Genomic DNA, 13,464 nt, shown 5'->3' with positions numbered 1-13,464 from the left:
ACGCAGGGAGGAAGACTACCCCATGAAAAAGACAAGAAATTAATCAACTTGCAACAGAACCAAAAGAAGAGAGACACACAAACATAATTCCACCTCTACATACAAAAATGACAGGAACCAACAATCACTATTCCTTAATATCTCTAAACATCAACGGACTCAATTCCCCAATAAAAAGACATAGACTAGCAGACTGGATCTATAAAGAGGATCCAGCATTTTGCTACATACAGGAACACACCTCAGACACAAAGACAGACACTACCTCAGAGTGAAAGTCTGGAAAAGAACTTTCCAAACAAATGGTCCAAGAAACAAAACTGGAGTAGCCATTCTAATAACAAATAAAATTGACTATCAACCAAAAGTCATCAAAAAAGATAAAGAAAGACACGTCATTTTCATCAAAGGAAAAATCCACCAAGATGAACTCCCAATCCTAAATATCTATGCTCCAAATGTAAGGGCACCTACAGTCATAAGCTCAGATCACGCATTGTACCTCACACAATAATAGGAGATTTCAACACCCCACTCTCATCAAGGGACAGATCATGGAAACAGAAATTAAACAGAGACGTAGAGAAACTAACAGAAGTTATGAACCAAATGGATTTAAGAGATTTATAGAACATTCCATCCTAAAATGAAAGGATATACATTCTCCTCAGCAACTCATGGAACCTTCTCCAAAACTGACCATATACTCAATCAAAAACAGGCCTCAACAGATACAGGAAGATAGAAATAATCCCATATATCCTATGAGATCAACACAGACAAAGGCAGGTCTTCAATAACAACAATATCGACAGAAGGCCCACATGTACATAGAAGTTGAACAAAGCTACTCAATGACAACTTGAATGAGGAAGAAATAAAGGAAAAAATAAAGACTTCTTAAAATTTAATGAAAATGAAGATACAACATACCCAAACTTATGGAACACAATGAAAGCAGTGCTAAGACGAAAACTCATAGATCGGAGTGCCTGCAGAAAGAAACGGGAGAGAGCATACATCAGCAGCTTGACAGCAAACCTAAAAGTTCTAGAACAAAAAGAAATAAATAAACCCAAGAGGAGTAGAAGGCAGGAAATAATCAAACTCAGAGATGAAATCAACCAAGTACAAATAAAAAGGACTATACAAAGAATTGACAAAACCAAGAGCTGGTTCCTTGAGAGACTAACCACAGGTCACAGAGACAATATGAAAATTAACAAAATCAGAAATGAAATAGGGAGACCTGACAACAGAATCTGAGGATATTCAAAAAGATCGTCAGATCCAACTACAAAAGCCTATATTCAACAAAACCGGAAAACCTGGAAGAAATGGGCAATTTTCTAGACTGATACAAGGTACCAAAGTTAAATCAGGAACAAATAAACCATCTAAACAACCCCATAACTCCATATGGGTTTAGTGGAGAATTCTATCCGACCTTCATAAAAGACGTCATACAAATACTGTCCAAATAGTATTGCACAAAATAGAAACAGACAGATCACTACCAAATTCCTTCTGTAAAGCCACAATTACTCTTAAACCTAAACTACACAAAGACCCAAGAAAGAAAGAGAACTTGAGACCAATTTCTCTTATGAATATCAACACAAAAATACTCAATAAAATTCTTGCAAACCGAATCCAAGAACACATCAAAGAGATCATCCTTCATGATCAAGTAGGCTTCATCCAGGGACTCAGAGATGGTTCAACATATGGAAATCCATCAACGTAATCCACTATATAAACAAAATCAAAGATAAAAACCACATGATCATTTCATTAGATGCTGAGAAAGCAATTGACAAAATTCAATACTTGTTTATGATAAAAATCTTGGAAAGATCAGCAGTTCAAGGCCCATACCTAAATATAGTGAAAGCAATATACAGCAAACCAGTAGCTAACATCAAACTAAAATGGAGAGAAAATTGAAGCAATCCAACTAAAATCAGGGACTAGACAAGGCTACCCACTCTCTCCCTACTTATTCAATATAGTACTCAAAGTCCTAGCTAGAGCAATCAGACATTGAGAGGAGATCAAAGGAATACAATTTGGAAGGGAAGAAGTCAAAATATCACTATTTGCAGATGACATGATAGTATACTAAAGTGACCTCAAAAGTTCCACCAGAGAACTACTAAACTTGATAAACAACTTCAGCAAAGTGTCTCGCTTAAAATTAACTCAAACAAATCAGTAGCCTTTTTCTATTCAAAGGGTAAACAGACTGAGAAAGAAATTAGGGAAATCACAGCCTGCACCATAGTCCCAAATAATATAAAATACCTTGGCGTGACTTAACCAAGCAAGTGAAAGATCTGTATGATAAGAACTTCTAATCTCTGAAGAAAAAAATTGAAGAAGATCTCAGAAAATGGAAAGACCTCACATGGTCATGGATTGTCAGGATTAATATAGTAAAAATGGCCATTTTGCCAAAAGCAATCTACAGATTCAATGCAATCCCCATCAAATATCCAACTCAAGTCTTTATAGAGACAGAAAGAGCACTTTGCAAAATCATTCAAAATAACAAAAACCCAGAATAGTGAAAACTATCCTCAAAAAATAAAGAACTTCTGTGGGGAAGAGAAGAGAGAATTGTGTAGTGAATATTGTTGTAGGTGTACAATGACTGATACATGTTAGGGCTGATTTTTATTTATGATGGTGTTATTCTGGGTTATTTTTTATACTGGTTATGATTTTTTCACTATTGCAAAACTTAAGGGTAAATCAAGCTTTGGCAGAATTTTCTGGTAGAATCCTTGGCTCTCCTAGTTACATTTTTCTTTGAAGTCCCAGAGGGGAGTAATCAACAAAAATTTTTATCTGGTAATGAGCAGAGTCCAGCCAGGAATGACGTCACTTTTCTCCTTTTCGCTGTGCACTTAAGTAGCTTCTGTCTCTTGCCCATTGTGACCCAGACTGCAGCAGCATCTGACGGTAAGTCCACCTGACAGGAGAGTCTGCACAGCGCAGTGTGGGCACTAGACTGTCTGTTCCTTTCTTACAGAATCTCTTTTATCTTCTATTCTTTACCGTCTTTTCATTATCAGGAGAGACATCAACCTCCTCCTCCTCCTAATCATTCTTGATTTTTCCAGACAGCGTTTGTCTGTGTCACCCTGGCTGGCTTGGAACTCAGTCTGTAGACCAGGATGGTGTCAAACACAGATCCACATGCCTCTAGCTCTGAGTGCTGGGATCAAAGTTGTGCACAGACACACTCAAGATGGTCCTAAAGATTCCCTTTAGTGCTTCTTTACTGAGAATTTTCTCTATATTATGAATGGAGCAGTATGCATTCCATACACACACACACACACACACACACACACACACACACGCACGCACGCACGCACACGCACACGCACAAACATGACATGAGTCTTGCCTTGAGTGTGTTGATAAACCCTGCCTCAGTCTCACAAGTACTAGTATTGTTATAGTAATCTGTTACACAGCCACTCTTCCTTCTGCATTCTTTTTTTTATTAACTTGAGTATTTCTTATATACATTTCGGGTGTTATTCCCTTTCCCGGTTTCCGGGCAAACATCCCCCTCCCCCCTCCCCTTCCTTATGGGTGTTCCCCTCCCAACCCTCCCCCCATTGCCGCCCTCCCCCCATAGACTAGTTCACTGGGGGTTCAGTCTTAGCAGGACCCAGGGCTTCCCCTTCCACTGGTGCTCTTACTAGGATATTCATTGCTACCTATGGGGTCAGAGTCCAGGGTCAGTCCATGTATAGTCTTTAGGTAGTGGCTTAGTCCCTGGAAGCTCTGGTTGCTTGGCATTGTTGTACATATGGGGTCTCGAGCCCCTTCAAGCTCTTCCAGTTCTTTCTCTGATTCCTTCAACGGGGGTCCTATTCTCAGTTCAGTGGTTTGCTGCTGGCATTCGCCTCTGTATTTGCTGTATTCTGGCTGTGTCTCTCAGGAGCGATCTACATCCGGCTCCTGTCGGTCTGCACTTCTTTGCTTCATCCATCTTGTCTAATTGGGTGGCTGTATATGTATGGGCCACATGTGGGGCAGGCTCTGAATGGGTGTTCCTTCAGTCTCTGTTTTAATCTTTGCCTCTCCCTTCCCTGCCAAGGGTATTCTTTTTCCTCATTTAAAGAAGGAGTGAAGCATTCACATTTTGATCATCTGTCTTGAGTTTCATTTGTTCTAAGCATTCACATCACAATGCATTTATTTCAAAACTGTCTTTGGGTGGTTTATTGATTTCAGCTGTGGGGAAGTTTTGAGGGGTTCATTAATTCAAAAATAATTGTCTTCATTTTATTCAAGTTTCATCATATGAAGCATGCAATGAGTGATCTAAAGTAAAACCATACCTCTCTACAGAAGTAATGTTTCCCGTAGAACCAAGCAGGTGCCACTCTGTGCCTACACACAGGGTAAGCACTCACTCTGTCAGTGACTGTATGACATGAGGCAGATGCCTGAGACCCTGAGCTTCTCCTCTATAAAACGGGAGAGTGTGGTGAGTCCCATGGAAGCATCAGGGAGGAACAGGGATGCTGCTGGCTCGGGATGCTGCTCTGCCATTGCTCTGCCTGCACTGTTAGCAATGCAAAGGGTTCACATTGCACCAAGCTGTTCACATGGCAACAAATGACACACAGTAAGGACAAGACAGCAGCTAATCCCTTCCCTACTTCACACCACATTCCTGATCTCACTGATGATCATGGTCCCCATTTAAAAGAGAGCTCTGATTTTCCCAGCACACCTCCTGCCCCTCACCTGCCTCCTGACCCCCACTCACCCAGCAGATAGGGTTCAGGGCTTCTCACAGCCTGGGGCTCCCTCGCTGTCTTTCTTCACTGTGTCCACCATCATAAACTGAGTCAGCAGACAAACATAAGGTGAGTGTTGAAAATCTCACATTGTTGAATAGATCTGAGTTTCCTTTCACAAATATGTGTTTGTAAAATGGAAATCTATCTCGTTTCTTCCTGTCTCCCAGTCTATGTCCTGTCTGTATCTCTGTCCATCTCTTCTCAGAGGTCTCAGATCTGCATGGCATCTATGTGAAAGCATCAAGAAGCTTGCCTTTCTCTGCTCCATCAGCACCTCAGATGTAAAATGTTCCTAAGAGTTGTGATCGCTGTGTCAAAAACCCATCCCATGAAAATATTGAAAACATCCCAGAAAGTGTAGATTTCATTTCCTTCCTATGGCCTATACTTACCAAAATGTACATCTATTCAATAATGAATAAATAAATTAATAAATACAATAAAAACGTTTAAAAATATCTCTTTTAAAGTACAGTGGGCCTGGTCAGAAAGGATGGATGCATTTTGTGGGATGCTAATTCTGACTGTATTGTACCTATTTAAACCTTCCAACTTAATTGCCATTTAAGGACTATTTTCCCAGCATGGGTGGACACTGGCCTTGTTCAGTGCAGTCAAGGTCAGTGTGTCCCTGGATTTCTCAGCATCTAACACAGAGGCAGGGTGAGTGTGGAGTTTAAGCTTCTACGGACTACTCCAGGAACATCTCAGGGCTGTGTTCTTTGTTTTCAGACTCAGTGAGAAAGTGGCTGTCACTCCTTGGAGAATCTACTGCCACACCCTGGCCTGACAACCAGCAGTGACTGCTAAACACTCAGTCTCCTGATGAAGCTTAGAGCAAATGGATAACCTGTGAGGAGATGAACTAGGAGAAGCAGAGGCCAGAAGAGGTGGGACTTCCAATTAACTCTGTCTAACCAGTGTTGGATGAGAAACACATTATGTGTATTATTGTGTCTACAATTTCATATGAATATGTTTATTTGAATGTACATTTAAAGACCATTTATCTCTCGAAACAAAGTTACAGGACTGTACAAATTCACTGTGAAATAGACCATATGCAGTACTCAACTTAGAACTTGTACCACATTATTTTAAAACCACATTCTTCAATGAATGCTAAACTGGGGGGGGGGGGTACATGCGATATTATACTAGGAGAAGAAGCTCTAAAATGGTTATTTTTTTTAATCCAACCCTCTTTAATTTGGCCTTGGCAAATATTCTCTTTACAAGGGCAAAACACAGCCACATTCTTCATTAAATTATTACAAACAACAATCTCTAGAATACCTACTAACATTTCTTTCTCCTCTGAAACCTCTTGAGGTAGGCCAAGACAGTTCAAATTACCTCAGCGCCACTGTGTCCCTTGCTCCTACTAAGATGGCCCATTAAACCCCACCTAAAGTGTTCAACTGCTTTCCTAACACAAAGTCCCCATTTCTCCAAAGAAAATCCTGGTCAGGCCTGTTACAGCAGCACCCCAGTCTCTGTTACCAACTTTTGCCTTACTTAGGGTTTTACTGCTATGAAAAAACACCATAACCACAGCAACTCCTGCAAAGGAAAACATTTAATTGGGGCGATCTTCCCGATTCAGAGGTTTAGTCCATTATTGTCCTGGTGGGAAGTAAGACAACGTGCAGGTAGACAGACATGGTGCTGGAGACGGAGCTGAGAGCTCTATGGGAGGTGAAGAAAGAATGAAGAAAGCCAGAGGAGGCCACTGACTTTCTAGGGTCACTAATTCTGAGGTCATTTTCTCCATTTTTATTCTCCTTTCACACTTTCGGTTATCTATACTCAGTATTCCTTTTCTTGGGGATTCGTTATTTTTCCATTTCATCTGATTTGTTTTCACTTACTGAATACTTCTTTAAGAAATTCCTTGACCCCACCTTTCTTGCACTTAGGCTGGCCCCTTCCTCATGTCAGCAAAACTTCCTGTAAATCTTTCTTATTTCTTTTTATTCCATCTTTATTAAATTGGGTATTTCGTATTTACATTTCAAATGTCCCCCTAACCCCTCCCACTCCCATTCTATATGTGTGTTTCCCTCCCCATCCTCCACGCATTACTGCCCTCCCCACAAGAATCCCATTCATTGTGGCTCCAGCCTTGGCAGGACCCAGGGCTTTCCCTTCCACTGGTGCCCATCCTGGGTTATTCATTCTACCTATGCAGTTGGAGCTCAGGGTCAGTCCATGTATAGTCTTTGGGTAATGGATTAGTCCCTGGAAGCTCTGGTTGGTTGGCATTGTTGTTCATATGGGGTCTCGAGCCCCTTTAGCTCTTTCAGTTCAGTCTCTGATTCCTTCAAAGGGGGTTCCATTCTCAGTTCAGTGGTTTGCTGCTGGCATTTGCCTATGTGTTTGACATATTCGGCTGTGTCTCTCAGGCGAGCTCTACATCTGGTTCCTGTCAGCTGTACTTCTTTGCTTCATCCATCTTATCTAGCTTGGTAGCTGTATATGTATGGGCCACATGTGGGGCAGGCTCTGAATGGACATTCCCTCAGTCTCTGTTCTAAACTTTGCCTCACTATACCCTTCTAAGGGTATTCTTGTTCCCCTTTTAAAGAAGAAGTGAAGCATCCACATTTTTGTCATCCTTCTTGAGTTTCATGAGTTCTGTGCACCTAGGGAAATTCGAACATTTGGGCTAATATCCACTTATCAATGACTGCCTACCATATGTGTTTTTCTGTGATTGGGTTACCTCACTCAGGGTCATATTTTCCAGTTCCATCCATTTGCCTATGAATTTCACAAAGTCATTGTTTTTGATAGTGTGTAGATGTACCACATTTCTGTATCCATTCCTCTGTTGTAGGGAATCTGAATTCTTTCCAGCTTATGGCTATTTTAAATAAGGCTGCTATGAATATAGTAGAGCATGTGTCCTTGTTATACATTGAAGCATCTTTTGGGTATATGCCCAAGAGAGGTATAGCTGGGTCCACGGGAAGTGTAATGTCCACTTTTCAGAGGAACCTCCTGACTAATTTCCAGAATGGTTGTACAGTCTGCAATCCCACCAACAAAGGAGGAGTGTTCCTCTTTCTCCACATCCTCACCAGCATCTGCTGTCGTCAGATTTTTTGATCTTAGCCATTCTGACAGGTGTGAGGTGGAATCTCAGGGTTGTTTGAATTTGCATTTCCCTTATGACTAAAGATGTTGAACATTTCTTTAGGGGCTTCTCAGTCATTTGATGTTCCTCAGCTGTGAATTCTTTATTTAGCTTTAATCCCCATTTTTATTAGGGTTATTTGTCTCCCCGCAATCTAACTTCGTAAGTTCTTATTATATTTTGGATATAAGCCCTCTATCAGTTTTAGGATTCGTAATTATCTTTTCTCAATCTGTTTGTTGCCATTTTTTCCTAACAACAGTATCCTTTCCCTATACAAGCTTTATAGTTTTATGAGATCCCATTTGTGGATTCTTGATCTTAGAGCATAAGCCATTGGTCTTTTGTTCAGGAAATTTTCCCCAGTACCCAGGTATTTGAGATTCTCCCCCACCTTTTCTTCTATTAGTTTGAGTGTATCTGGTTTGATGTGGAGGTCCTTGATCCACTTGGACTTAAGTTTGTACAGGGTGATAAGCATGGATTGATCTGCATTCTTCTACATGCTGACCTCCAGTTGAACCAGCACCATTTGCTGAAAATGCTATCTTTTTTCCATTGGATGGTTTTGGCTCCTTTGTCAAAAATCAACTGACAATACGTGTGTGGGTTCATTTCTGGGTCTTTAATTTTACTCCACTGATCTATCTACCTGTCTCTGTACCAATAGCATGCAGTTTTTATCACTATTACTCTGTAATACTGCTTGAATTCAGGGATAGTGATTCCCCTGGAAGTCCATTTACTATTAAGGATAGTCTTAGCTATCCTGAGTTATTTGTTATTCCAGATGAATTTGAAAATTGTTCTGTCTAACTCTATGAAGAATTGGATTGGAATTTTGATGGGGATTGTATTGGATCTGGAGATCACTTTTCGTAAAATGGCCATTTTTACTATATTAATCCTACCAATCCATGAGCATGGGCAATCTTTCCATCTTCTGAGGTCTTCTTCAATTTCTTTCTTCAGAGGTGTGAAGCTCTTATCATACAGATCTTTCATTTTCTTGGTTAAAGTTACACCGAGATATTTTATATTATTTGGGACTACTATAAAGGGAGTCATTTCCCTAATTTCTTTCTCAACTTGTTACTCTTTTGTGTACAGGAAGTCTATTGATTTATTTGAGTTAATTTTATACCCAGCCACTTTGCTGAAGGTGTTTATCAGCTTCAGTAGTTCTCTGGTGGAACTTTTGGAATGACTTAAATATATTATCATATCATCTGCAAATAGTGATATTTTGACTTCTTACCTTCCAATCTGTATCCCTTTGATCTCCTTTTGTCATCTGACTGCTCTGGCTAGGACTTTGAGAACTATATTGAATAAGTAGGTAGAGAGTGGGCAGCCTTGTCTAGACCCTCATTGTAGTGGGATTGCTTCAAGTTTCTCTCCATTTAGTTTAACATTAGCTACTGGTTTGCTATATATAGCTTTTACTATGTTTAGGTATGGGCCTTGAATTCCTGTTCTTTCCAGGACTTTTATCTGAAGGGGTGTTGAATTTTGTCAAATGCTTTCTCAGCATCTAATGAAATGATCCTGTGGTTTTTATCATTCAGTTTGTTTATGTAGTGGATTACGTTGATGGTTTTCTGTATATTAAACCATCCCTGCATACCTGGGATAAAGCCTACTTGATCATGATGGATGATTGTTTTGATGTGTTCTTGGATTCAGTTTGCAAGAATTTTATTTAGTATTTTGCGTCAATATTCATAATGGAAATTGGTCTGAAGTTCTCTTTCTTTGTTGGGTCTTTGTGTGGTTTAGGTATAAGGTAATTGTGGCTTCATAGAAGGAATTCAGTAGTGCTCTCTCTGTTTTAATTTTGTGGAATAGTTTGGATAGAATTGGTATGAGGTCTTCTATGAAGGTTTGATAGAACTCTGCACTAAACCCGTCTGGACCTGGGCTCTTTTTGGTTGGGAGATTTTTAATGACTGCTTCTATTTCATTAGGAGTTATGGGGTTGTTTAAATGGTTTTTCTGTTCCTGATTTAACTTCATACCTGTGATTTGTCTAGGAAATTGCCCATTTCCTCAAGATTTTCAAGTTTTGTTGAATATAGGCTTCTGTAGTAGGATCTCATGATTTTTTGAATTTCCTCTGATTCTGCTGTTATGTCTCCCTTTTCATTTCTGATTTTGTTAATTTGGACACACTCTCTATGTCCTCTGATTAGTCTGGCTAAGGGTTTATCTATCTTGTTGATTTTCTCAAAGAACCAGCTCTTAGTTTTGTTGATTCTTTGTATAGTCCTATTTGTTTCTACTTGGTTGATTTCAACCCTGAGTTTGGTTATTTCCTGCTTTCTACTCCTCTTGGGTGTAATTTTTTTGTTCTAGAGCTCTTAGGTGTCCATTCAAGCTACTGATGTATGGTCTCTCCTGTTTCTTTTTGCAGAAATTCAGAGCTATGTGTTTTTCTCTTAGCACAGCTTTCATTGTGTCCCATAAGTTTGGGTATGTTGTACCTTCATTTTCATTAAATTTTAAGAAGTCTGTAATTTCTTTCTTTATTTCTCCTTGACCAGGTTATAATTGAGTAGAGCATTGTTCAACTTCCATGTATATGTGGGCATTATTTCCTTATTGTTATTGAAGACCAACTCTAGCCCATGGTGGTCTGATAGGACACATGGCATTATGTCTACCTTTCTGTATTTGTTGAGGCCTGTTTTGTGGTCAATTTTGGAGAAAGTACCATGAGGTGGTGAGAAGGTATATCCTTTTGTTTTAGGATAGAATGTTCTATAAATATCTGTTAAGTCCATTTGGTTCATGACTTCTGTTAGTCTATGTCTCTGTTTAATTTCTGTTTCCATGATCTGTCCATTGATGTGAGTGGGGTGTTGAAATCTCCTACTATTATTGTGTGAGGTGAAATGTGTGCTTTGAGCTTTAGTAAGGTTTCTTTTATGTATGTAGGTGCCCTTGTATTTGGAGCATAGATATGTAGGATTGAGAATTCATCTCGGTGAATTTTTCCTTTGATGAATATGAAGTGTCCTTCCTTATCTTTTTTGATGACTTTTGGTTGACAATCGATTTTATTCAATATTAGAATGGCTACTCCAGCTTGCTTCTTCAGACCATTTGCTTGGGAAATTCTTTTCCAAGCTTTTACTCTGAGGTAGTGTCTGTCTTTGTCTCTAAGGTGTGTTTCTTATAGGCAGCAAAATGCTGGGTCCTCGTTACATATCCAGTTTGTTAATCTGTGTCTTTTTACTGTTGATTCGAGTCCATTGATATTGAGAGTATTAAGGAATAGCGATTGGTGCTTTTTCTTATCTTCTTATTTGGAGGTGAGATTATGTTTGTATGCTGGACTTCTCTTTGTTGTTGTTGTTGTTGTTGTTGTTGTTGTTGTTGTTGTTGTTGCAAAATGATTAGTTTCTTGCTTTTTCTAGCGTGTACCTTGCCTCCTTGTGTTGGGCTTTACTATTTATTATCCTTTGTAGGGCTGGATTTGTAGAAAGATATTGTGTAAATTTGGTTTTGTCGTGGAATACCTTGGTTTCTCCATCTATGTTAATTGAGAGTTTTGCAGGATACAGTAACCTGGGCTGGCATTTGTGTTCTCTTAGGGTATATATGTCATCTGTCCAGGATCTTCTGGCTTTCATAGTCTCTGGTGAGAAGTCTGGTGTGATTTTGATAGGTCTGCCTTTATATGTTACTTGACCATTTTACATTACTGCTTTTAATAGTCTTTTTTTTTTGTTTTGTGCACTTGGTGTTTTGACTGTTATATGACAGGAGAAATTTCTTTTCTGGTGCAATCTCTTTGGAGTTCTGTAGGCTTCTTGTATGTTTATGGGCACTCTTTCTTTAGGTTAGGGAAGTTTTCTTCTATGATTTTGTTAAAGATATTTACGGGTCCTTTGAGTTGGGAGTCTTCACTCTCTTCTATACCTGTTATCCTTAGCTTTGATCTTCTCATTGTATCCTGGATTTCCTGTATGTTTTGGCCCAGTAGCTTTTTCTGTTTTACATTATCTTTGACAGTTGTGTCAATGATTTCTATGGAATCTTCTGCTCCTGAGATTCTCTCTTCTATCTCTTGTATTCTGTTGGTGATGCTCGTATCTACAGCTCCTTGTCTCTTCCTTTGGTTTTCTATTTCCAGGGTTGTCTCCCTTTGTGCTTTATTTATTGTTTCTATTTCCATTTTCCATTCCTTAACCAGTTTGATTGTGTTTTCCTGGAATTCTTTCAGGGATTTTTGTGTTTCCTTTCTAAGGGCTTATACTTGTTTACTTGTGTTTTCCTGCATTTCTCTAAGGGAGTTCTTTATGTCTTTCTTGAAGACCTCCATCATCATGATCAAATGTGATCTTAAATCTAGATCTTGCTTTTCTGATTTATTTGGATATTCAGTGTTTGCTTTGGTGGGAGAATTGGGCTCTGATGATGCCATGTAGTCTTGGTTTCTGTTGCTTGGGTTCCTGCGTTTGCCTCTTGCCATCAGGTTGTCTCTGGTGTTACCCTGTTCTGCTATTTCTGACAGTGGCTTGACCGTCCTATATGCATGTATATCAGGAGTGCTGTAGACCTGATTTCCTGATCTCTTTCAGCCACTTATGGGAACAGAGTGTTCTGCTTTCAGGCGTTTAGTCATTCCTGTCCACTGGCTTTCAGCCATTCCTGTGGGCATGTGTCCTGAGTCCATCAGGCAGGTCACTTAGAGCAGAAAAGTTGGTCTTACCTCTGATCTCAGGCCTGAAGTGGTTCCTTGGGGCTCAGATTCAGCTCTCTGTGAGGGCAGCAACCAGAAGGGTCTGCCCCTACTTCTGAGTCCCTGGGCACAGGGGGCCCTGATGTCGCAAGGCGTTTTCCTCTAGAGTCATAAATGTGCGCAGAGAATGGTCTCCTCTAGTTTCCCAGGTGTGTCTGCCCCTCTGAAAGTCTAGCTCTCCCTCCCACAGGATTTGGGTGCAGTGAGCTGTTTAACCCAATTCATTCAGATCTGGGCACAGTCTGGACCACAGGGCTTGTGCAGCTTGACTGCCCCTATCTTCATGTGCCCAGAGGCACTATACAGTTTCCTCTTAGGCCAGGGATGTAGGCAAAGGTGGGCAGAAGTGGTGGGCTCTCTTGCACTGCAGTCTCAGGATTGCCCACATGTCTGGGCAATGAGATCTCTCTCCCACTGGGTTTGGAAGCAGAGAGCTATGGGGTCTCTATACTGGTTCATAAGGCCAACTTGTGTATTCATTAATGTCTGAACAATGTATCTGCTTGGTTACTTGTTTGCATTCTACTTGCACTGGTTTCTGTTGGTTCATTTTTCTTGGTAATTCAATATTTTGGTTGAGAGAACATGTTATCTGGCAAATACCATTATGAGGAAAGACCATGATCATGAATTGTGTCAGCTCTACTCTGAGTGGTGATGGCTCCAACCACAGACAGATGTGAATTGTTAATTTTTTAATTTCCTTACATTGTAAGTAGATTATCATTTTCAAATCTACAGGCCCTGAA

This window comes from Rattus norvegicus, chromosome 10 (genome assembly GCF_021556685.1).
Source record: "Rattus norvegicus strain SHRSP/BbbUtx chromosome 10, alternate assembly SHRSP_T2T, whole genome shotgun sequence".
NCBI classification, from domain to species: Eukaryota; Metazoa; Chordata; class Mammalia; order Rodentia; family Muridae; genus Rattus; species Rattus norvegicus.
Note: the sequence above shows the minus strand (reverse complement) of the source record.